General features: G+C 41.0%; 1 long non-coding RNA gene across 1 annotated transcript in view; it reads right to left on the reverse strand.

Moving 5' to 3' along the window:
• Positions 1–23,621, reverse strand: part of LOC125458610 (uncharacterized) — a 176,563-nt gene that overhangs the window by 66,608 nt on the left and 86,334 nt on the right. The window contains exon 2 of the long non-coding RNA XR_007248865.2: positions 12,521–12,711. This is a non-coding gene — a long non-coding RNA (uncharacterized LOC125458610). The remainder of the gene's footprint in view (positions 1–12,520; positions 12,712–23,621) is intronic.

The following is a 23,621-nucleotide window of genomic DNA, read 5'->3' on the forward strand; positions in this document are numbered from 1 at the left end:
CGACTGCTCTGATAAGTACAATTTACTTGCCAGGTGCACAGCTCTGCAAGTTGACGGAGCTTTGATTCATGAGAATTGTTGAGTTCCTATCAAGTAACACAAAGAAATATGCATAAAAACAGTGGCATCTTGCAGCAAGTGGTAGCCTTCAGCCTGTGCAAAGCTTTATGTTCACCTCCCTCTGGAAAGATGTAATAAGGCAAAGCTGGCTCTCAGGTATGTTAGTTGAACAGAAATGTTAAAGAGGTCCAATGATAACAAACTGGTGTCTAAGTCAGGAAGTGGTGGCATCAATCCTATAATCACCCCACACATCATGTAGTGTAGTGTTCAAATTTTGGGCAAAGGAAATGTTATACTGTCAGAGGTGGTATACATTGAATAGATGACACGTTAGCTCACAGGGCAAGAACCTGTGTTCAATCACAGCCTTGGGTGAGTGTCTTTTTGGAGTTTGCACAATATTCCCACGTCTGCATGGGTTCCCATTGTGTGCTCTGGTTTCCTCCCACAGTCCAAAGATGGGCCAGCTAGGTGTATTGGCTATGCTAAAGTTCCCCTTAAAGCCAAGGGGTATGCATATTAGGTGGATAAACCATAGTATACTCAGAGTTATGGGGATAGGGTAGGCGTCTAGGTGAGATGTTCTTCAGAGGGTCAGTGCAGACTTGATGGGCTGAATAGTGTTTTTCTGTACTGTAGAGATTCAATGCTATTAAATTAAAAGTTTGTCTGTTCTTTTAGAGAAAAAAATATGTTTCATGTTGATGACCACAAGCTGTCTTTGTTCCAATAGAAGAGATTATATAGTGAATTGCCCAAAGTGGTCAAAATTACAAAGGGATGAGAAGCACAGTTGGAAATAAATTGCTTCCAGTTACATCTGCACAAGGGGAGATAGATAAAAGTTTAAAAATAAAACATTTTGAACAGGGGAGAAGAAATCTTTATAATCAGAGATTTGAGAGGCTTTGGAATACATGGCCAGAAGCAAGGACTGGAGCAAAGATTATGGTACAATTTAAGAATACGTTAGGGAGGTAGATGAGGAAGAATGAAGTAAAGGGACAGAGGAACTAAGTAGACACAATGAATAGGACAACTCCTGTGGAGATCAGAACCAAGATGGACTTTTTGGAGCTGTTTTCTTGTTTCTAAAAGTATGTAGGACCCGCATATCTTTAACAAGTGTTGAAACATGAATATTTAATATTTACTGGGTAGTCAATGTCCACTTTCACTGTGAACTGGGGTGGGCGCAGGGAATTAGGGTCTTATTTTAAAACGCATCTAAGAACAGCACTTCTGTCCAACTACATCAGGAAGATATGAAAATAGTTAACCTTAATTTGGATGATAAGACACACAGGACCCCTGGGGTGGCACGGTGGCTCAGTGGTTAGCAATGCAGCCTCACAGTGCCAGGGACTCGAGTTCAATTCCAGCCTCGGGTAACTGTCTGTGTGGAGTTTACACATTCTCCCCATGTCTGCTTGGGTTTCCTTCGGGTGCTCCAGTTTCCTCCCACAGTCCAAAGATGCGCAGGCTAGGTGGACTGACCATGCTAAATTGTCCATAGTGTTTAGGGGTGTGTGGGTTATAGCAGGATAGGCCTGGGTGGGATGCTCCAAGGGGCAGTGTGAACTTGTTGGGTCAAAGGGCCTGTTTCCACACTGTAGGGAATCTAATCTAATCTAGTCAGAACTGAGAATTGTATCAGTTGACCAAGCTAATGTGTTAAACATAAAAACAAAATCAATTTATTGCACAACATTGAAGGTGGCTACTCATTTAAAAAAAAGTCCCATCCATTTTTCCCAAAAAACAGATTATTATAATCAATGACATGTCATAATGCAGACGAGATTATTTAAAACAATAAAAAAATCAACCAAGTTGTTGCTTAAAGACCTCCATTAATTCCAAAGAATTTCTTCGAGCAGGTGAAAGAGAAATTGGTGAAATTGGTGCACACATTGGTGCTTTAAGCTTTATTTAAATCTAAAATTGCAAAGTTCTACGTCAAATTAAGTCAGTTTTACAGGAAATGCATGAAAATCAGTGCAAAGTAATTTTTAAAAAATCATGTCAAAAATTGACATATGCTTGGAATAATTTGCAGGCGGGATGAAAGAAACAAAACATTAGGGAAATTCAAAATGCATTTTGATGATATAATGGAAAGGTTGAAGCACTCCAGAGAGCTTAATAAAGTACTTAGGGTAGTCTAGGGATGAAATCAAAAAAACAAAAGCAACACAATAAAAGGCTAAGCTTAATGAGATGTATAGGATTCTACAGGGATAAGCTCATTCAGCTGTATAGGGCATACTTCACGAATGAGTTCAGTTGCCAGTAGTCAAACCTACCAGTAGAATCAGAATGACACATTGTTTAAGTACAAATCAATATGTTCAAACACTGACATAAAATACCAAGGAACAGAGAAACTGTTGAGTTCCTGATCTCAGACACATAGAACAATGTGGGCCTGAATGGCAAACAAACAAGTAACTCTAGTGAAATTTCTCTTTAACCTTGGTAATCAAAGCTGCGTCTGATATATAACTGTTGTGCATCAACTTTCACAATTCACCATTAATGTTGTATTCACAGATGACAGCTATGTAAATCCATCACCTCAGGAACAGTGTGAGAAATCCGTGACGCGACTGGTCAGAAATAGAAAGGTGGCACTCATGAAATGATGAGATGTAGTTTATTACCCCCTCCCCTGCTCTCAGTCTGCTGACAGTGTCTTTAAAAACAAAGCTGCTGCTGGATCACTAAAGCACATGTTTGAATCTGACAGCCAGCCCTTCACTCTAAAAAAATCAGGGCTTCCTACCATACATAGGTACACAGTTGCCATTTTGGAGGGCAATCGGTTGGAGACATTATGGTGTACTGTATGCTGTTTCATCTGGAGGAAGTCCAGGTGAAGTCCAACTAAACAGAGGATAAAGAGATCTTGTTACTTATGTAGGGTTAAGGAGAGACTAAGTACTCCTCTGGACCCCAGAAAAAAAAGTGCTTCATCATTGTTCAAAACTACTGCTATTGCTAAATACTCCCCTGGTCACCCACTGCAGGAGGTACCTAGGTGCCAGTTGTTTTTTTTTAATGCCCAATATAACCCGGATGTTATAATCTACATTTTGAGCAGTGACTTGGCACACCAGTCTACCAATTCTATGGCAATGAAGCTTAACCCTAAAATTGGTCTGTTCACAACAGAAGGAGGACTGAAAGTAGAAAACTATAGATCAGTTAACCTAACAATTGTCACTGTTAAAGTTCTAGAATCCAATAGTTAAGACATACGAGTAGTGTATTTAGAAAATAATAACATGATTGGCCAGAAACACCATATTTTTGTGAGAAGGAAATTGTGCTTTATAAATTATTAAAGTTCTTCAAGAATGGAGCAATGTGGATAAAACGCACAGTCAATATTGTGGCATTTGGATTTCCAAAAGGCATTCAGTAAGACGCCACATAAAAGATAATCAGGCTGATAAACTAGCACAGTAGAGGAAGCAATTTCTTCTAAAAAGAAACAATCATTTATGGGATGTAGCTATTGGGGGAAATATTGGACACAATTTAAGTTGGCATGGGTCAGAATGAAGTAGTTAGCTTCAGTTGGTTTGAAAAGCAACAATCATTTAAATCATTTATAAAAAGATCATTTTCCATTTATTCTTATTCAAAAAAGGTAGTCAGGTGAAAAGGAATAGTTAAATCAGATAAGCAGGCTCAGATGCTGACAGACAGAACTTAGTAAAATTACAACATGCCTGAAGCTGCACTGGACCTGAGGCTTTCTTTCAGGATGGAGTGTGAGATTGATGCTATTCCAAACTTTGAAGACAAAGATTTCGTCAAGGATGGGAATGAAGCACAGGCTCGGAAGGAGACGAAAAATCTTTAGGGACAGAGATAGTAGGTACCTCTGACATTCTGGATTGTGTGAAAGACCCAATGGTTGTCTAAACAATGTAGTGTCTATGTCACCTGCAATGTATCAATACCTGAGGCTTCTTGCTGAGGGAAGAGTTCTATGCCATTGCCTGCTCTTGGTATTCTATGTTGGCAAAATAAACAATTATTAGCCCAATCCTGAACTTGCAGATGGTGGTGTTCCTGCATATCTGCTGTCCTTGTCCTCCTAATTGCATGTGGCTGTGGGTTTGGATGATGTTGTCTGAGGATCTTTGGTGAATTTCAGCAGTGGACCTTGTTGATGATAGTCATTGCTGCTACTGAGTATGATGGTGGAGTAATGTTCGTAAATATTGTGCTAATCAAGCTGGTTGCTTTGTCCTGGATGTTGTTGGAGTTAGACCCATCCAGGAAAGTGGGGAGTATTACATCACGTTCCTGATTTGTGTCTGTAGATGTCAGTCTTTGGGGGAGTCACAACATGAGTTACACACTGCAGGATTCCTACCCTCTGACCTGATCTCTTAGCCGCTGTGTAAATATGACAAGTCCACTTCAACTTCTGATCAATGGTAACCCCCACAAAGTTGATAATGGGAGAATTCAGCTATGGTGACGGTCTTGAATGTCAAGCAATGATGGTTAGGTTTAATATTATGAGAGATGATCATTATTAGACATTTGTGCATCACAAATGCCATTTGCTACTTTTCAGCTCAAGCCCTTCAATCACATCTTGCTGCCTCTGGGCATGGGCAGTTTCAGTATCTATTGAATTGTAAGTAGTGCTGAACATTGTGCTATCATCAGTTCTGAACTTATAATGAAGGGAAGTTGATATAGTTGAAGATGGTTGGGCCTAGGACACCACCCTGAGGAACTCCTGCAGAGATGTCCTGGAGCTGAAATGACAAACCTCCAACAATCACAACCACCTTCAAATGGGCCATGTATGGCCTGACATGACATGACATGGAGATTGACTGGATGGCTGATGGTGAGGAAGAAGGATATGGTCGGATTGGTCAGATGGGTAGATCAGTGACATGGGGAAGCTCAGAGGAACACAGGAATCTTAGCGTGCTTGTTGTCAGATCCATGAAGGTGGCATGACAGATTACTAGTGTCATAAGAAGACATACGGGATGCTTGCCTTTAACAGTCATGGCCTAGATTATGCAGATAAAAAGCAGAGAGATTTGTTGGAGCTGTACATAAGCTGGACTTCTGTTTGCAGTTATGGTCACTGCACTATAGCAAGGATATGATTGCATTGGAGGGGGCACAGAGGACATTCACCGAGGTGGTAACTGGGATGGAGCGGTTTTGTTATGATCACAGGCTAGATAAGCTTGGGCTGTTTTCTTTGAAGCTGAGAAGACCGAGATGGGACCAGACTGAAGTGTATAAAATTATGAGGGGCAGAAGCATGTTGGATTGGGAGCCGTTGTTACTCTTAGTTGAAGAATCAATAACGAGGGCGTATAATTTTAAAGTGAAATCTAGAAGTTTAAAGTCGACATGAAGGATTTTTTTTCCCACAGAAGGTGGTGGGAATCAGGAATGCATTGCTTGGAAGCAGAGTTGAGGTGAGAAACCTAACAATCGTTAAAAAAAATACATGGGCAAATGCATGAAATGTCAAAACATTCAAGATTATGGGCGAAGTGCTGGAAATTAGGACTAATATAGATTTAGAATAGTTTTTGCCAGTGTAGACTTGAAGGGCCAAAGGGCTTCTTCTGTACTTTATGATTCTATGACTCTAACTAGTGAAGAGATCCGACCCCCTCCCCTCTAGGTCTCATTGCTTCCAGCTTTGCTCGAGCTCCTTGATGTTACAGACAGTGACACATGGGCTTGATGTCAAGGGCAGTCAATTTCTCCTCATATCAGAAATTCAGCTCCTTCATTTTGTCCAAGGCTGTCATGAGGAGAAAAGATTTACCAGGATATGACAGGGATTGGAGGGTTTGAGTCATATGGAGAGGCTGGGTAGACAAGGACTTTTTTCCTCTGGAGCATAGGAGGTTGAAGGGTGACCTTACAGAGGTTCATAAAAATCAGAAAGGCCATAGATAAAGTGAATAGCAAAGGTCTTTTCCTAGGCTTAAGGGAGTTCATAATTAGACGGCATACTTTTAAGGTGAGAGGAGAAAAATTTTAAAAGGGACTTGAGAGGCAAGTTTTTGACATAGCGGGTGGTTCGTTTATGTACTGAACTGCGAGAGGAACTGGTGGATGCTGTTAAAGTTACAACATTTAAAAGACATGGAGTAAATTGAGTTTGTTGAAGACTGACATCGATGATGCTGGGACCCTTTAGGGGAGGTTGGCATCCAATTGGCACTTCCGGCTGAAGATAACTGTGAATGCTCATCTTTATGTTAAGCTGACTTTTCTCGTTCTTGAAGTTGAAAAGTCTGTGAAGCCTCCTCCTACCATGGGTTCTTTAGTTATCCATAACAATTCATGACTAAATGTGAAGGGACTGCAAAAATTAGATCTGATGCTTTGGCTGTGGAAATCACTTTACTCTGTCCATCGCTTGTTGCTTCTGCTGTTAAGCATGCGAGTAGATCTGTTTTGTACCTTCACCAGGTTGCTGCCTTACTTTGAGCAATGCCTGACGTCCCAGCATACCCTCCTGAACTCTCCGTTAAAGCAGGGTTGATCACCTGGTTTGATGCTAATATTTGAGTGGAGGGAAAAATGGGCCATGAGATTTTAGAGTACAGCTTTGCTACAGCGGATGGCCCACAACATGTCATGGCTGCCCAGTCTTGAGTTGTTGTATCTGTTTAAAGTCATTTAGCACGGTGATAGTGCTGCGTGACACAATGGAGGGTATTCTCAATGTGAAGATGGGATGTCGTGTCCACAAAGACAGTGCAGAGATCACTCTTATCGATACTGTGATGGACAAATGCACCTGTGGCAGACAGCTTGGTGAGGATGAGGTCAAGTATGTTTTTCAGAAGAAGATGGAAGAATAACGGTTAATAAATTGGTCAGTTGGAGAGTCGGTGCATTCGTGATGTGCTGAATGGTTTTCTTCTGTTCTACAACAACTCAATGATTCTGTAAAGTTCTGAAATAAAGTAGTACATAATCCTCAGGTGATTTTCTTATTTCATTTTTTAATATGTGATCTTCATAAAATTGTGTGTAATGCAAGGCTATCTGTCAGAACAGGGGAATTTTGATTGATGTTGGTTAGATTTTAGGAAAACTACTTCACTAACTCTAATCCCAGTTGGATAGGATTATGGTAGGTTCTTCCAATTCCCTCCTTTCACCCATTGACCCCTATCTTGTTGCTTATCACCTGTTGAATTTCCTAATTGACTGTTGGCTTTTCTCCACGTGTAGCTTTTTCTGAGCTCAACCTGGCCCCATTACTTTAATGTAAAATCAAAAAAGGAAAAGCCAAGGAGAGCATTAAATATACTGTCCCTTATGTCTAAAGAGACTCAGAAAATGCTGCCAAAATTAAGCATGTCTGGCAGCATCCATGTGGAGAGAAATAAAATTCCTCATCTTCTGGCAAGCAAAGGTTCCTAACATCAGAAGCACATGCATGTTCTGATCTCTGTGTGATGTCATTTGGTCATTAGTTATTGTCAAAGGATAGCTACAGAGTTTGATGTCTATAAAAAGAAGCTCATTAGCCCCCATGTTCTGAGAGTTATGGGAGCAGCATAGATTAGGAGTATAATTAGGTTAGGAAGAGTTTCAATTCCCCGGCAATTCTGTCAGATTCAGCCATGTCAGGATTAACATGAAGGCTTGATGTGCAATTGCTAATCTATGCCACTCCAATAATTCTCGGAATATCTGAGCCAAAAAGACTTTAAACTCACCTCATCAAACTTTGCAACAATTCTTTGGTGGCAACTAATGACCAAGGATATTATTAGACAACAACAGCAGACAATATGATATTCGTGAGCTGAGGTAACCTCACTCATTTTGCTTTCCTGCCTTAGCAGAGACCAGCTCTACCATTGGAGACACCGTCTCCCCTTGCTGTGGACTCTCTAATTGTAGCTCGTACTGCAGGAAGCTGTTTGCAGTGCTTAATTAGATGGTCCACCAGGAGGTGGACAATTCAAAGATCCATCCCACCCTGGTAATACGCTACAATCTCTTCATTCGAGCAGAAGATACAGAAGCTTGAACACACACACCAGCAGGTTCAAGAACACCTTTTTGCTACTGTTATTAAAAAGATGACTGGACTCTCTAACTTCAAATAATATTGATCTTGTTAATGTTGATCTTGCATGTCCTGCGTGGTATAACCTGTATGCCTCACTCTGCCTAAGTTTATTTCACCCTATGATCTGTATGTCCTTGCTTACTGTGATCTGCCTGTACTGCTCACGGACAAATCTTTTTACTCTACTTAGGTACATGTGACAATAAATCAACTCAAATAAATCAAATCAAGGAGGTCACTTTCCAGACCACCTTGTATCCATTTGCTCAGGCCTTACCACAGGGATATGAGATTAAGCATCTTCTTAATTATGTTGTTTTCCTTGCACATGCTTAGTCTTTGCATCAAATTTTATCAGATGGAAACATTTTACTCTTAGCAGCATTTTTGCTGATACCTTTGCAATTAACTAAACATTTATGAACTGCCTCATTCAAGAAGGGAAGGCCAAAGATATAGCATATGAACTTTTCACAAGCCTATGCAGCAACTACTACATACCTTTATATCGTGTTTGTCAGTGAAAGGGTTGCATAGAAACCTGGTCTCCTGTGCCCACGCCATTAATACTGAAGTATACCTTCTAATCCAATCGAAGATGCATGTGCAGTAACAATAGCAGTTCCTTCTGAATCATAATGACTTAATATATCAAGTAATTTAACATGGATTTGTTTTTGTTTCTTCCCAGCACGATACACAACCTTGTTGTTACAACAGATGCAATGTCTCGTTAACAATAAAATTTCCAACTTGGTTCAACATGCCCTTAAATCTCTGAAGTGCTGTGCTGTCCTGAGGAGTTAGAAATTTTTTGATGCTCTTTTATGGATCTGACACCATATGTGCCTACAACATGCCAAGGAAACTCGCTGGCTGGGTGTGAGAACACTGATTTATTATTGAATATAACACTTGCTTCCTGAGGACATTGTAGTACAGCTCACACTCTAGTACCATGTCATGAGGATTGATCAAATCGGCTTCTGGAAAATTCCTGGTAGTGATGTGATTCTGAAGATGAACCTATTGAACCAAAATCTCCCATTTGGCATGAGGAAGATTATGAGCAATTTAGACTCTTCATCAAGAGTCGAAACCCACTGTTAATTTCCAGCTTTGTAACCATTGCATTCTTTACCAACCTTGCTCAACCCTCACCCGGAGATGAAATAGGATGAATATTGTGTTCATTTGCATTGTGCCGCAGTGTAAGATCTGTGCAGATTCTCATCAATCCATTAGGCTTTGGGACTTGGGCCACCCTGGGCACCAGCTTTTCATTACAGGTGAAGTTACTTGTTACCTTGATATTGAATCAATTTCCTGCTTTACCTTGGCAGAGTAAGTGAGGAATGATTGTGGGTGTAAACAAACACACTGGCTTCATTTCAGGAAGCAAAGCAATGTGATAAGCTTTTCTCAGCTTCCCTAATCCTGTGAACAGCTGTGGAAGTTCTTAGCATTCCAATTGCTATACTTTGTATATTAGCTATCAATTGATGCAAGCTTTCCACTTAAAAGTGATCACCTCTGGTTCTAGACCACATATAATATTTCTGCAATTTTTCCATGACTTTAAATCCATGCCACCTGGTCACTGTAGTTTTATTCATGATGGCTTGGGAGAATTTTTCTGTTACCACGGTTCAGCATCAGAAAGAACCAAAACTACTCTGCCAGTATCTAATTTAAAACATGTCTTATGTCCATCGACTAAGATTTCAGCATTCCACTAACTTTAACACAATCTTTTCATCTTGCTCTCAAACAGCATCTCTATATCAATCGTATCTTTTATTTCTTGGATCTTGCTATCATCTGAGTGTTTCTCCCTTTGCTTGCACAGTGTAATCTCCCAGTTGTGACTTTAAAGTGCCTTAAAAAATTGGCATTCTGCTGTTTCGTCAGTCTGACTTTAGTGTTGTTTCCTTTCCTTGCCTTGCCAATAGCAGCTAGCCAAGTAGTTGGTAAACTCTCTTAACACTTCCCTATTTCTGGATAGACATTTGTTTTTAAACTAAAATCCATTGAATTGCTCCTTTCTTAAAATATGAGTTTCTTTATCAATCTGAGCCACTGCCGGCTCAAATAAATGGCGTTGGTTAATGTCAAGTCATCCTTCAAATGCAAGAGGTCTGATCATGTTTTGTCTGACAACAAACCTGTTCCTGATTAGTTATTCTTTTAAGCTGCCGTGTCCAATTTTCTGCCAGCCTGTGCAGATAATTGATAAATGTACGCACAATTTCTCTCTGTCTACATATTAAACTTTGCCTGCTCAATGGTATTTTTCTGCAGGCTGAAATAGGCATTGAATATTATTATGGCTTTGTCATATGGAGCATTTTCCTTGTCAATCCATCGGCTGACTAGGATGCTGTCTGCACATTGACTATGAGCTTGCAGCAGTGTACTGAACTGTCTGCTGCTTAATTTTGCAGCAGGATCTGATGTGGTTGGGTGCCTCATAAATCTTCTTTCAAAATATCAGGCACACTTCACCTTACACGTACACTTTTTGAGAAGCACTCTGGTAAGGGGGCAATTATTTTTCCATTTTGCTATTTTCTTCCAAGCTGCAATTCATTCGCTTGCTGCTTCTGCTTAATATCACTGTTTCTCGTTATGCTACAGCATTCTTGGTCTCAGGGTGTTGGTAAAGAAATTCTACTGTATGAAGATGTGTAATGTAAAGCATTAGTCCACAATGTAGTTAATTAGCTTTTGAATCTTTTGGAATTAACTGTCTACAAAGCAAAGGATGTCGACTGTAACAATGTTACATTTATAAAGAACAACCTGCTTGGATAGAGGCATGAAGTCTGCAACACTCTCAGGGAGAGATGACATGACAGCTTGTGTTGTAAATAAATATATTGATATTGAACACAGAGAGAACTCATCAGAGCGCAAACAGCTTTTGCTGTTCCTTTCTCTGAAACCCTTCTATTCAAATGATTTTAAGATCCACTGTAAGACTTCACTGAATGCGGAAGGTTCTTAAAGGAATCTGAACCTATCCCACCGTCTCCAGCAAAAGAGATTTCGACAATTCATGACTGATCCAGGAAGAAACCACATTGTAAACAGTTTGTGAGACAAGTGATTTTGGCTGTAGGCCAGGACTTGGACAACTTGTAACTGAACCTTTTTCCCAAAATTAAATTTTTACTTGACAAAGTATTTTTACGATAATACTCGGCAGTTTCATTTATTTGTGTATGTGTGTGCGTGTGTTATTTTTCAGGAAGTATGTCTATAAAACATAGTTTTGAATCTATACAGTGCAGATACTGGCCATTCAGCCCATCAAATCTGTACTGATCCTTTAAAGTGCATCTCACCCTATCTCTCTAACCTCACATCTTAACATAGCCTGCACATCCCTGAAAAATATGGGGCAGTTTAGCATGGCCAATCCACCAGACTGGCACATCTTTGGATTGCTGGGGGGATCCCATCCAGAGACGGGGAGAATGTGCATACTTCACACAGACAATTGCCCAAGTCTGGAATTGAGCCTCGGTACATGGCACTGTGAGGCAGCAGTGCTAATCGCTCTGCCACTGTGCGGCCCCTACTCATTTTAAACATTTTGTTAATAATCTTTGGATCATTTTTACATATCTGTTTTTAAAATAGCTTTTTTCTTTGGTTGTTATCTAAAGGAATCTGGCTGGCTCGTTTCTGGCATTGATCTAAATGCAGTGTTACATCATTTGCTATATCACCTCCCTTTTCAGAGTCAAACTGAGGCCAGTGTGCGAGTGGGACAGAGAAAGGAATCAGCCCACACTTTTTAACTGGATCTTAACAAAGATTTAGAATCTGCTGCTGCAAGTTTGAAAGTATTAATTTTACTCAAGAACATGTGAGAAACATGTAGATTAGGCATTAGACACTAAACATTATTGTCAACCTGCTGTAGAAAAGAAACCTCAGACACAGAAACTATTCATCCTTCAAAAGTGAATGCTTCATCTGTCACACATTAGGCAATTTACCAAAAATGTACACAAGTAAGATTCAGTTTCAGAAAATAATGGTATCAAATATCTACCATACAAAGGGGCTAAAAAAATGGAGCAGAGAAAAGAAATCTAAGTTGTTCATAGAGGAAGGGAGTAATCCATTTTATCATTGACATTTTATCAAGCTGATATTTATGCCAATTATTATCTGGTGAATTTCAAGTTAGACACTAAGGTCAGTATTATTCTATTATCAGATAGTGACATGGTGCACAGCTAGAATCTATTTAGTTCAGGAAGTATAGCACTCAAGGTTAAAAGTATCCTACAAACAGCTCTCTAATACAGGGACACCAAATATTAGTAAATATATACTTACCTCATAACCAAGTATTCTCACTCCTGAGTCGTAAGTCATGCCTTGACCTTAATCTTCAAACCATGGAAGGAGTTACACGATACAGAGGTAAGGATTGTCTCAAATTGGAATAGTTACCAAGGAACAGCTGTCCAGGAACAACCCGCAGCTGGTAGAAGAGATCTTGGGGTGCCCTGGACTCATGGTGAAACCTGAAAAAGACAGAATTCATTGAGATGATGACTTTGTTTCATACACTCAACGACTATATTGGATTGGCACGAGTGATTGAAACAATTAACAACATTGAAGCCTGCAAAAGTCAAAGAGGTTTGCAAAGAAAACAAGCAATGAGATAGCTAATGAGCCGATTGAACCAACTGATGAATCTGCAGCTGATGTAACCTGGGGTGAAACACAGCTTGTGGAAACAAATAGATTCAAGTCTGACATTTGAAGCTGAGGTGACTGAAGAGATAAGTTCCAAAAAAATCTTGATTCCTTTACTTTATCTCCTTATTCAGAAGAATCTCCAGTTACCCTGTCAGAGATCATGCCAAGCCAAAAGTAATCCTCAAATAGCAGAACTGAGGAAGTGAATATGTTGGCTTCTCCAATAAATACAGTCACTGAGAGCACAAGAGAGTCCAAAGCAATCACCATGTTGAATTGAAATGTCTATATGTCTCAGCTGAGAGCTACAGGCAGGTTGAATAGGTAGTGCTTACATCTCAGTAGAAGTTACCACTGAGAAGAGAACACCATGTCCAATCATTCAAATCACTTCAAGGACAAAATTGTCAGTTTTGAAGATTTAGGCTATCGTAAAGAAGTAATTGCCTTTTTTTTCCCAACAGGAAAGACATTCTCTGTAAGTGTACATAAAACATGAAATGTTTTCAATTTAAAGAGATCTAAAGACTTCAGACTGCCAGCAAGAAAAGCAGAGAAACTGGTGTGCCACCCAGCAAACCTTCAGTTCACCAAGTCCGAAGGAAATGTGCTCCAGGAGAAAAATGGATTCTCCAAGCAACCCAAGTTTGTTGATTAGATTTGAGTGGACAGGCTATAATGGAAAATGTGATTATCCACACAAATATACACAAATAATAAGGTAAAGGGATTGAGGGGAGAAAATGCATGATGGAATTGAAACATTTGTTCTACTTCTCTCTTCACAGATGTGTTTACTTGAAGGAAAATGTTGCTTATGGGTCTAAAAGGGGCTGACCGTTCATATTGTGAAGTGCCATTAAACGCCAAACACTATGACGCACTTGGGGACAGAAAGACTGAAGTTTTTGAAAGAGTGGTCCTCCTCAAAGTTTCTGTAACAATGTCTAGCATATCGATGGAACCAGTAACTTGTTGTCAACAGGCGATAAATTAGACCTTGACAACTACAAACGACCCTTCTTGTTAGGTCAGGCCAAGAAGTGACTACTTTGACTGCATTGGATCAAGCAGGGTCTATAGTTTCCCAGACTTAAAGCGGATGGTGGCAGCAACCTTCATCATGTGCAATAGTCATACAGCAAAATAAATTGGCATGCTTGTAGAGTAAAAACTATCCTTCAGGGATGTTTGATGTTTTTATTCAGTGAATGGCATGAAATAATAATCGGTGTGAAAAATAAAACCCAGCTTGTGTGGAGTTGCTGGATGAGTTGTTTTCTCACTCATGGAATGGAAGATCACCTTGCGGGGATTAGTATTTTTATGAAATTGCAGCACTACCTTTGATCACACTTGTTAAATTTTTAGTAAGATCCAGACCTTAGTAATCATTGAGCCACTAGCTCTAGCCCTCTGCATTTTTTGCTTCTGTCAAATGTTATTATATTATTTTTGAGATATATGTTGGTTTGGCTGTATCACTGTTCTGAGCAATAGCTTTCTGATTCATCCAATTTTCATTTCATGAATTCTATCATATCACTACAAAACTCAAGTGAATTGACTTTGACTTTTGGCAAGTAACTGACAGAATCTTTGGATAATTGTCTGTTTCTGTACCAACAATAGAGTCTCACATTTGGCCTCATTTGAGGAGTTGACCTCATTTGCATCAATATGGCAAGTAGAGAGCACAACACAGTTATCCGAAAGAGCAACAGAACTAATGGGATTTTAAGACTATTGGCTGTAGTTTAGAGCTGTTATTGCTCTGTAAGCACAAGAAGAAACATTATAAAGTCAGTTTCAAGATTTCTAAAATTTATGTTTCACCTCTTTTGGGCTCAGTGAATGATTTTGCTTCAGTTAACGATAGAAGAAGATAACTCCACAGAGGCCAGTATCCCGTAACCAAATTACCCTTTACTTACAGTTGGAGAGACCTTGATACTAATGCAGCTCCCTCAGAGTCAGCTCTCAGAGTAAACAGAACCTTTGACACTCCTGTTCTTATCTGTCAGCCAGGGCTCCCTGATTATACCAGATTAGCAGCCCCAATATTGTAAAAGATCCACCTGGCTGACTTTGTTACAATCATTACATCCCTCCACCCCCAAGTCTGAGGACACAGACCAGTTCTTATCTTTTTCTAGATTTGCCTAGGACATTTAGCACAGTGTCAGGTTCCTCCAACTCTGCCTGTGATACGGGCAGCGTGTAACGTACAGTAGCTCGCCTCTTACACCCACAGCATCTCAAACAAAATTCATTCTCTTCTTTATTTGGCAAAGGTATTGAGGCAGCGAAATACTCTGTGTCCATCTCAGATCACAAGGTATGTTTAACGCTTGACGGAGAGGGAGAACCCATGGGTCTGGAACAGTCAGAAAGGTTGTCAAGGAGATGGGAACAGTTTGCTCCTGCACCATTTGAGCATTTGCAGCTTTCACATGGCCCACAGGCTTGTTCAGGACCTTTGTGTCGAAACAAACTTTATAGGTCACTGGACCTGGTCACATCGACCATGCCTCATACGTGTACAGGGCCTTCCCATGATTCTCACACCAAACTTCATCCCTTGAAATAAACTGTCTCTTTTGTTTAGCAGAGTCTTGTGTCTGGCTTTGGCATTTCTGAGGCATTTTCACCCTCCCCACTAGGTCCAGGAAGATCAGTTTTAACCTGGTGTGGAGTCGTTTCCTTTTTACTAATTCTGCTGGAGCTATCCCTGAAGTTGCATTCGGTGTGGTCCTACAGTCAAATAGGAACCGGGACAGTTGGGATCTCCTGAAGTGTCGGCTATTTCTTTAAGCCTGCCTTCAAAGTTTGGACTGTTCTTTCTGCCAGATGATTGGATAGTGGATAGTATGAAGTTGTCCTTCTATGTCAAATGCCATTTGCATTTAGGCAATACTCAAATTCCCTGTAGGTAAATGATTGATTGATTGATTTTATTGTCACACGCACTGAAATACAGTGAAAAGCTTTGTTTATGAGTGGTAAGGCAAGCAAAGGATGTACAGGTCAAAAAGACTTAGAAGCATTCAGGTTACATTATTTGTGACTACAATTCCATCCAACAATCTAATAACAGCTGTAAAGAAGCTGGCCCTGAACCTGAGATAATAAAATGTGAGGCTGGATAAACACAGCAGGCCCAGCAGCATCTCAGGAGCACAAATGCTGACGTTTCGGGCGTAGACCCTTCATCAGGGACGGGGATGGGGGGAGGGAACTGGAATTCAGAGGGAACTGGCTTCCGTGATGGTCTGGGCTGTGCCCACAACCTCCTGTAGTTTCTTATGGTATAACCTCAGAGCAGTTGCCATACCAGGCCATTAAGGCACGTTACCTGTGACCAGCACTTCAGGGAATCCGTGTATTGCAAAAGATATGCGCAGTTTCTCTGTCATTGTCCCCATGTTTGATAATTGAAATCTGTGCACATCTGTCCATTTTCCATGTGCATCCACAATGTGTAAGATGAATGAGCCCATGAAAGAACCTATGTAGCTGAGGTGTAACCAAGTCTAAGCCATTTCCACGAATGTAGGGAAGCTGCTAGCTGTAGTTTCTGTCCTTGTTATCACCCTGTTGGCACTAATGCAGCTAAGTCTGCATCTAATCCCAGCCACATCGTCATTTTGGAAACCCCTGGATTACCCTCGTAGGGTTCAGCCAGCATCCAGCAGCAAGGCTTGCTCGGGACAACCACTGTTGTTCCCCATTATAATATACCATTCCCTACCGTGATCTGGCCACTCTGAGTCCAAAAATGTTTCAGTTTTGGTTATGGCACCCCTTTGGCTTCCTCCATCACCACAAGTTGTTTCATTTTTTAGTTTTTTGTTTCAGTTTTAGTTTTGCCAGGACCGTATCTTTCTGCATCTAAAGCCTGATGTTGTCGGCACTGACTGAAAGTGTGTCCAGATAATTTTAAACCATTGCTGCCTCTTCCACTGGCAGTATCAGTGATTGTGCGTCTGCCAGTGGGGCACAGTTCAGTGCATCTGCATTCACTACTTGGTGCCTTGGACAGTGTTTCAACTTATAATTATGCAAACTTAGTATTAGAGCCCACTGCTGACTTCAGTCTGAAGCTGTGGGCTGCACTACTTTGCCCTCTTAAATTGGACCGAGTAGATGCTTATGGTCCATTATCATTACAAATGTACGTGCGCAAAAGTATTGATGCAACTTTCTAAGTCCAAATATGATGACCAAGCCTCCTCTTTGCACCTGAGTGTATCTACGCTCTGCATTTGACAGAGTCATGGATGCATAGGATATTGGACATTCCTCTTCATTGAGCCATCACTGAGCTAGTACTACCCTGATGCTGTATGAGGAGGCATTTCATATCAGTGCCTGATCTTGCTTGAGATCATAGCGTACCACCAACTGAGAGGATGATGGCTGGTTCTTCCCCTCCCTGAAGGCTACAGGTTGGCAACACAACCATTTCCAGGGCTGGTCCTTCTTTAGGAGTTGATGCAAAGGTGCTAGATGGAGGTCAGGTTATGTATGAATGTTCTGTAATAATTTACCGGCCCAAGGAAAGACCCAAGCTCCAGCGCAGGAGTGGGAGCCAGGGCTCCTTTGATTGCCCTTACTTTATCTTCCAATGGTATAACCCGGCCTTGTTGACTTTGTAGCCCAGGTAGGACACCTGGGTGCCCTGAACATCCACTTTTCTCTTCGAAGGCATTTGCCCACCTGGGAGAAATGTTTAAGGACTATGCCCAAGTTCTCTCTGTGCTTCATGTTGGTCTTCCCTGTTGTGAGCACATCATCCAGATAAATGGCAAACTGTGGTAGACCTTATAAAATCATCCATTGTCTGCTAAAAAATTGCACAGACTGATGATACCACAAATGGCAGTCCTTGTTTACTGGTACAAAGCCTCATGGGTAGTCATTGTAGCATACCTCTCAGAATACACATCTAAACGATTTGCAAGTACATATGGCTCATGTTCAGCTTCGTGAAGGACAGCACCCCCAAACCATCCCCAGCCCCCAGTCAGCTTTCCATAAAAATCCTCTGTGCAAGGGATTGGCTATCCAGCTGCAAAAAGTGGTTTACCATTCATTTAACATCCCCACAATGTCGAACGGATCCGTTGGATATCACAATTGGAATAACCAGTGCTGTCCATTCTGCAAACTGGACTGGTTTAATGCTTCCTTCACTATCCAGCCTTTTGGTTTCTGCTTCTACATTTGCCGATAAGGCAAATGGTACTCAGTGGGCCTTGTACAATCGTGGAGTTGCTTCCTGGTCAACGTGTAAGATGGCCTTTGATAGTCCTTAGAACTTCCTGGAAAACTTCCAGGTATTTAAGTAGGACTTCACTCAGGTAGCCATTTTCTAACCAAAAAAATTTGACTCAATCTTGACAAATCTTTCTCAACCAGTTTTGATCCATCAAGCTTGGGCTGAGCCTTTTGCTACAACCGGTGATAAATGAACCAGCTTCTTCTCCTCAGAGACCAGAACCAAAGTTGGAGCCTTAATCTGTAAAGAATCCCCAGTACAGGTTCTCAGTTCAGCCCAGGTATTGTGCAAATCTAAGGGTTGGAGTCCAGAGCAAATTTTGTTTAGGACTGGCTCTGCAATCACTGCAACAGCAGCTCTGGGATTGACTTCCATTAGAACTGGGTGACCACTTAACCAGATGTTTCTTTTGATTATGGAATCATAGATTCATACAGCATGTAAACACACCCTTTGATCCAACAAGTCCACGTCGACCATAATCCCAAACTAGGCTAGTCTCACCAGCCAGTGCTTGGCCCATACCTCTCCAAACTTTCACTGTTCATGAACTTATCCAAATGTGCCTTAAGCTTTGTAACTGTGCCAACTTCCATCACTTCTTCTCTAAGTTCATTCCACACACAAACCACTCCCTGTATAAAAAAAAGTCCTTCACGTCTTTTTAAAACTTTTCCCCTCTCACTTTAAAAACATGCCCTCTTCTTTTGAAATCTCTCACTTTAAGGAAAAGACACCTGCCATTCTCCTTATCAAAACCCTTCATGATTTTAGAAACCACTGTAAGGTCACTCCTCAACCTCTGGCACGCTGGTGAAAGCCCACCCAGACTCCCCTTATAGTTCAAACCTTCCATTCCTGGCAATATCCTGGAAATCTCTTCTGAACCCTCTCCATCTGAGTAATATCTTTCCTGTAACAAGCGACCAGAATTGGGCACAGTACTCCAGAAGAAGCCTCACTAACATACTGTACAACCTCAGCATGATGTCACAAATTCCTAAACTCAAAGGTCTCAGCAATGAAGACCAGTGTGCGAAATGCCTTCCTAACCACCCTGTCTACATGTGATTCAAAATTCAAAGAATTATGAAGCTGAACCCATTGTCTCTCTGTACTACAACGCTACCCAAGGCCCTACTTTTAATTATGCCAGTCCTGCCCTTATTTGTTTTAATAAAATGCAATGAATCACTTTTATCCAAATTAAACTCCATTTTCCACTCCTCATCCTATTGACCTAATTCATCAAGGTCTCTTTTTAGTCGTAGATGACTGATTAATTAATATCCGAGACATGTGATTCTGGTTTGAATGTTGCTAAGCAATTTAACTGTTCCAATCTAGAGGTAGGTTGGCTTTCCAGATTGTTCACTGTCCTGAATACCAGCCCAGGTGTAATTTTACTCCATTTGGGTGTGGTAGGATTCCTTTACTGTTTCAAGTCCACATACCAGCAACAACTATAATGGCTTGTTGGTCTGGGTCCTGAACAAAGTTTTAACCATTTCACCGAGGTTTGTCTTTCTTTTGGGGTTTTGCTGTGGGCTGGCCTAGAGTCCCTCTGGTCAGGATATGTCCTGAGTGAGGCTATGCAATTGCCTTCACTCAAGCAGTGTTCCCTAATCTCAGTCAGCCTGGTGAGACACAGTGCCAGGGGTGGGACGGTGGTTCAGTGGTTAGTGCTGAAGTCTCACAGCACCAGGAGCCTGGGTTTGATTTGACCCACGGGCGACTGTCTGTGTGGAGTTTGCACATGCTCCCCGTGCCAATGTGTGTTTCGTCCGGGTGCTTCGGTTTCCTCTCACAGTCCAAAAATGTGCAGGCTCGGTGGATTGGCCATGCTAAAATGACCAGTGTTCAGGGATGTGTCGATCAGGTGGGTTATATGGGGATGGGTCTGAGGGTCGATGTGGTCTTGTTAGGCCAAAGGGCCTTTTTCCACACTGTAGGGATTCTATAATTCTATGAGGGAGGCCGCTTCCATCAGCAAACCCTCCAGTTCATATGCTCCACTTGCAGCGTTTTCCAATGATAAAGCAGTTGTAGTTGGGCTTCAGCTAGTAGGTGTTTTGCATGGTTACATCATTAATCCTCCATACCAAATGATCTCTCAGCATCTCATTACGGGTTAAACCAAATCACACGCCAATTGTCTTATCCTCGTCAAAAATGCCAACATAGATTTCTCTGGTTCTCAAATTACTGAGTAAAAATCTTTGTACCTCAGAATTAAAGGAGGCTTGGGGTTATTATAGTCCTTAACTAAATTCGTTAACTCTTGAAAGGTTTTAGTACCTGCTGCCTCAGAAATCATAATGCTTCTAATAACCAAAAAAGTTGCCGGTCTACAAGCTGTCGAATTATTTTTCCTTTACACCAGCCCCAATGTCATTTGCCTGACAGGAATAACACATTCTTTCCAAAAACTGGGCTCAGAAATGCTTACCCCAACTCAAAGAAAATTGTTATGAGCAAATTTCATCAAGGACCTGCTTTGTTCATGTCACCACTGATGTAAATCTATAAAGGCTGGTATCCCATTACCAAGTCAGCCTTAATTTACACATGGATATTGATTGACACTGACCTGTCTCCCTCAGAGCCAGCTCTTAGAGTGAACATTCCTGTTTATATCTGTCAGCCAGGGTTTCCTGGTTGAACCAGATTAACAGTGCCAATTAGGGAGCTTATATTCCATGAGGCAAAACTGGCTGATCCTGTTATAATCGCTGCAGTTAGACCATCACTGCATTTTTCTTACTTGTGCAGTAAAAAGCTTATCACCACTGGCAACCGGAATTGTAATGCTGCACACTTCCTATCACATCACTATGTATCTTTTCAGCTTGCCCTTTATTTCTGCCTCAGCAGATTAGATTTTTTTTTGCAGTTGTAATTAAGGCCAAGTGACACTCATAATTAGTCTCTTCAATACCTTCATTATCTTCCAGCCCAGTCTCTGTGCGACTGGGGAACGTCCCTTAAGAGCTGAATATATCCCATGAGGCATTAACAACTTAAAAATGGGGTCAATAGCCAAACTGCTCCATTAACCGAGGCAGTGGCATTGTAAATAGGTCCGATGCTTGGTGTCTCTTACAGGCTATGGGTCCTTTTTTAAAGATTGCAACTGATGCTTTATGTTAGAATGGTCAGAGAGTGCAATTTGCGATTTGAAGAATCAACAACCTTATATAAGACTGATGCCACATTGATGCCAGGTCTGGCCTGAAAGGCAAGTTTCCATCCCTGACTGAGCAGTTGTGTTTTTATAATAATCTGATCAGTTCTTAACTATTTTTACCGATGGCAGTTTGTTTATTGGCAGTTTATTCACTAAATTAAAATTAAAAATTTCAATTGATCGGAACGCAAGTTAGAATGGCAAACAGCATCATCTAGATCAATCAGAGCTGGCTTGCTTTTTATTGAATTGAAGCAAAATTCTGGGGGTTAACTGTTCCCTGGTGACTTCTCCATGGAAATGTTGGAACTCAGAAACGAGCTAACCAATCAATGCCCTTTCTCTCCTGCAGTATAAATTGTTCCTTTTGGAATTTGCAATTCTTGTGTCTGCCCAAATGAACTCAAGATGAAAAGCTTCAACAGCAAATATTATTTTCAGCACTAATTACAATCAACTAATAGCAAGTGGCAGGTAGCCAATGGAAACCTGAGCTGCCCTCCCTGCGAAAGCTCAGGATCAGGATCATGACTGGAAGTCAGGATAAAGGTTGGTAGCACCAAATAGTAGCAAACCCATTACTGATTCATGCCTTGACTTCATTTTTAAAAATCAGCACATGGGCTTGGAAGTATAACTGGAGACTGCTATCTTTGTGTCTCTGTAAATAGATATGATCTCAAACCTACGTAAGAAATGGGAGAATTCCTGAGTTGGAAAATTATAAACTCTAAGCAATACGTAAGGCCCTTGAGACATGACCTGAAAATGAGAACAAAGACAGCTTATAATGCTGCTATAAAGATAGTAGGAACAGCAAATGCTGAAGAATCTGAGGTAACAAGGTATAGAGCTGGATAAACACAGCAGGCCAAGCAGCATCAGAGGAGCAAAAAGGCTCGGAGATAGTAGGAACTGCAGATGCTGGAGAATCTGAGATATCAATGCTGCTTGGCTTGTCGTGTTCATCCAGCTCTACACCTTGTTATCTCTTATAATGCTGGTATGCCAGGATTGAAAGAGAATAATACCGAGAGGTGTGAAAGTTACGGTTATACATATGTAAAACACGTACAAGCATGCCAGATCTTATAGTTATGTCAGGAAGTTTAGAAATGATTTCGCAAGGTGCTTATATTTACACACTTGGATCTAAAGTTTCCTCTCTAAAGCTTTAAAAATATTTTATTTCAAATTGTGTCATCAACAACAGAAGTATTTTGAGTTTGTCTCCCTTTTAAGAAATTTAATACATTTAGATCATTCTGAATTTCCTCTGTAATTTCCATGATAAGACTTTCAATGTAAGGGTGAAAGTTGCTGAATTGGTGCAATGTTAAGGTGAAATGCCTGTCTGAAAGTCTTAATTTTGCTCTCTACCTTGGTTTGAATGGTTAATTACCATTATTTGAACTTGTTTAAAGATGCCAACACAAATATCAAATATTAATACACAGAATTGGCATTTGAACCAAATGAGGGGCCACCCAGATTCTTGGACACAGGGCTAGAGGTCTGATGAAGGAGGTCCAGCAGGGAGAGGTAATCTTCGAATCCCTACAGTGTGGAAACAGGACCTTAGGCCCAACAAGTCACACCAACCCTCAAGGTATCCCATCCAGACCCAAACCCCTACAGCCCCCACCTAATTTACACATCCCTGAACACAATGGGCAATTTAGCATGGCCAATCCACCAAGCCTGCACATACTTAGACTGCGGGAGGAAACCAGGCTACACAGAGGAAACCCACACAAAAATGGGAAGAATGTGCAAACCCCACACGGACAGTCGCCTAAGGGTGGAATCAAACCTGGGCCCCTGATGCTGTAAAACAGCTGTACTAACCACTGAGCCACTGTGCCACTCAAAACTGGAGCTCCTAGAGGAAACCTAGGTAGACACAGTAAGAATGTGCACATTCCACATAGGCAGCTACCCAAGGGTGGAATCGAACCTGGGTTCCTGGCGCTGACATACGTTATAGTATGAACCTCCTGTCTCTGAGCTACAGTGCTGCTTCCAATCCTTTTTAAACTGATTTTGAGGGCTTATTTTATCTATAGTTCACATTTAGCATTTTGTCAACTTGCCCCATGTCTCTGTCTTCACAACTTCAGGTGGTCTGCAACCTGCATAATTCTTGCAGAACACATTCTCTTTGGACTTAGAAGATTGGGAATTTTTTGCTTAATGAGTGTTGAATTTGATTCCGCTCCTGGCCTTAGTCTGTAAACCAATTCTCTGCTGTAGGACATTTT

Source organism: Stegostoma tigrinum, chromosome 15 (genome assembly GCF_030684315.1).
Source record: "Stegostoma tigrinum isolate sSteTig4 chromosome 15, sSteTig4.hap1, whole genome shotgun sequence".
NCBI classification, from domain to species: domain Eukaryota; kingdom Metazoa; phylum Chordata; class Chondrichthyes; order Orectolobiformes; family Stegostomatidae; genus Stegostoma; species Stegostoma tigrinum.